Genomic DNA, 3,238 nt, shown 5'->3' with positions numbered 1-3,238 from the left:
CGTGAGATTGGGCTTTTATTTCGGGATTCTTCGGGGATAATTTTTCATGAACTAAAGTGGCTAGTTGACCAAATTGTACTTCAAGGTTATGGATGGAGGCTTGCTGGTTCTTTATCAATATTTGTTGTTCCATGATAGCGGAATCTGTGGCATCGTGTCTTTTTTCCGTAGCCTCCATAAACTTCATCAAATGGTCTCTAGGTCGGGTTTCTTCTCGGTTGGTGGTTGCTCCTTTTGATAAAGGCCTCGACCTGTCTGCCTATACTTCTCTTCTTTTTGCTTCTTATACTCTTCATATGGCAGCCACTCCTTCTTCGGTTTCCTCCAGTCCTCCTCAAACTTATCCCCACTAGTGTAGCACACTTGAGCTTTTCCGTTCCCAAACTCATCCACGTTGCAGTCCTTGGTCAAGTGTGGACCACTGCATCGCTCGCACCCCACTCTTATGGCATGTATCGACTGGTCCATTTGTGTTATCCTGCGATCCATGTTATTCAGCATGGCTATGACAGCTGCAATTTCTTCAGTTTGGGCCCCTCCACCGCCTTTGCTTCCATCTTGCCTCGGGTTATGGTATTCGCGGGAGTGTTTCGCGAATTCTTCAATTAGCTCCTTGACCTCCCTTGGAATTTTCTTTGTCAACGGTCCTTAAGAATCAAGGAGTTGTCTTGTCATCACATAGACCCCATCATAAAAGATTGACATCTCTTGCTGCACATTTAGGTCATGTTGTGGGCAATTTCTGAGTAAGCCCTTGTACCGCTCCCATGCTTCGTATAGTGACTCCCCCGGCTGTTGCTCAAAGTTCGCTAATGCCTTCATGAGTTTTGCTGTCTTGGATGGTGGGCAAAACTGGTCCAGGAATTGCTCACGCATTTGTGTCCAAGTGGTAATTGTACCCGGTGGGAGTGATTTTAACCACTCCTTAGCAGCTCCGTTGAAAGTGATGGGAAGCATCCTAAGCAAGACTGTGTTCCTGTTGACATTTGGGACATTGAAGTAATCTGCAATGTCGTTGACTTCACCTAGGTGCTTAAAAGCATCCTCATGGTCTTTCCCGAAAAATGGGATGTCCTTCAGCGCAGTCAATATGTGTCCTTTCAGCTTGAACGTAGCAGTGGCAGGTATTGCGGGTTGGACTAAACCGGGACCCATATCTTCTCGGATCCGCTTCTTGTATGCTCCCATGGTCATTTCTTCAATTGCTACCATCTCGTTCCTTGGCTCGTTCTCGGGTTCACTTGTGTGTTCTTCAAATTCTGGCTCGGTATCGTATTTAGACTCGTTTTGCATGGGTGTACGATCCAAATGCTCAAGATTGCTCTCGTGCTTCGCTGATGAACTTGACTCTCCTGTCTTCTTTCCCGACTTCCTAGAAAAGGCTGACTTTAATTCTTGCAAGGGCGTCTTTTTCTTGTGAAGTGCAGACTCGGGGTCTTCCAGTGGTGGCACCAAGTGTGTGTTTGAGCTTCTGGTCATGAACTCCTGCAACGTGCTAAACTAAAAACGTAAAACTGAACTAAAATAAGAAAAACTAAACTCAAACTGAAAATCTAATTTTTTTAACTGTCCACGTCGTGGCCAGAGGAGTGCCACGTCGTGGACTGTGTGAATGACAGAAAAAAAAATGATTTTGCTAAAAAATTAACTTTTTGTGGGTTTTTACTCCACAAGAAGGATCGATCAAATTAATGCAAATAAATAAGCTAAAAACTAAGCCGTTCCCCGGCAACGGCGCCAAAAGCTTGATGTGCACGAAAGTACACACTAATTTTAATATTTATAACCTAACAAACTTAACTAACTATGCACTTATAGGCAATGTACCTAGTCAGATTACAGTATAGCTTGGGTAAGTCGGGTGTCGATCACAGGGAACGGTGTTCTAATTAATTTACTTGCTTATTAAATTGAGCTAATTTATTAACAAGTTTAATAAGGGGTTTTATCTGGCTTTACAAGATCAGATGAACTTAAATCAAATTCAATAATAAAAACACACTCTTGTTTAGTTTTGAATCCACTTCTCCCTTATGGCTAGCTAATGATTACGGATTATTAAGTTGCTTTTTAGTTGTATTAGTAATTTAGTTCTATCTTACCAATAACTAACTAATTCATGTCAAACCATGTATGTTCACACATAATTAAACACATAACTAATTATGAATGTAAATATGCTATGTAAGATTTGTTGTATAAACTCAATTATGATCACAATTCACATTCTCTAGCACAGCTAAACTTTATTTATTCTAATTACTAACTAAGATTGGTCAATCCTAGCTCTAACAATTCAATGTTCACTAAATTATTAGGTAAACAGGTTCATGCAGTTTAATGGTCACTATGCTACACAAAACATGCAATTAAGCAATTAGGTAAAGAAATAATAACATGCTAGGTTACACAAATCAAACACAAGCAAATTTTCACCACCTAAGTTCGATCCATAATCATATAACTATTCATAGGTTTAAAGCTTCATCTAGCTAAACAAGAGTAGCTAGATTCAGCTGCTCATCATAGTAATTAAACTAACACAGCTAAAATTAATGAAAGACATGTTCTTATTTAACTAAATTATAAACCTTTACTTCTTTTGATGTTGAAAACCCTCTTTCAGAACCTTTCTTTCGCTCTGAATCGTCTCCTGGAATCCTTTTTCTTCTGCCAAAAGCTTCTCTTCTCGTAATAATCAGGAGGACTTATATAATCCTCAAAAACCCGTGCCACGTCGTGGGCTTCAAGTAATCCGTATCCTTCAAGGAAATCCTCCGCGTCACGATGTTTATCTTCTGGAACACCCGTGCCACGTCGTGGGCTTCATCGCCACGTCGTGAATTGAGCTCTTTTCGTGAATTTATTATTTTCTTGTCTTCCAAGCCTCCCATGTTCCCCATTTTGTCACCTTTGGTCCCTCTCTTCGAAAATCCTTTGTATTGACTGAAAATAACAATTTAAACTCATAAGTATCATTATTCTAAACATATTATCAATTTATTAATAAAAATGTACTTAAATACTGCCTAAAAATAAGTATAAATATGGCAATATCAATAATTCTTATCATACTTTGTTTTGGGAACAAATTCCGCAACTGTTTTCTTTAAAAGGTTACTCTGATTTTAAAAACCAAGCATAAACAAATCGGTCTTTTCAGGCCGAGAAATTGGGGATGTCACACTTGACTCTTTCAAACTAGATATAACCCTAAACCACCGGGTTCCTGATCCAA

At 39.5% G+C, this 3,238-nt stretch overlaps 1 non-coding gene across 1 annotated transcript; it reads left to right on the top strand.

Moving 5' to 3' along the window:
• The first annotated feature begins 721 nt into the window (after window positions 1–721).
• LOC111894687 (small nucleolar RNA R71) lies at window positions 722–828 on the top strand. The gene has a single exon (XR_002851292.1). It is a non-coding gene; the product is annotated as a small nucleolar RNA R71 (small nucleolar RNA).
• Window positions 829–3,238: the final 2,410 nt, after the last annotated feature.

This window comes from Lactuca sativa, chromosome 4 (assembly GCF_002870075.4).
Source record: "Lactuca sativa cultivar Salinas chromosome 4, Lsat_Salinas_v11, whole genome shotgun sequence".
Lineage (NCBI taxonomy): Eukaryota > Viridiplantae > Streptophyta > Magnoliopsida > Asterales > Asteraceae > Lactuca > Lactuca sativa.
This window is presented reverse-complemented; position numbering and strand designations above follow the sequence as displayed.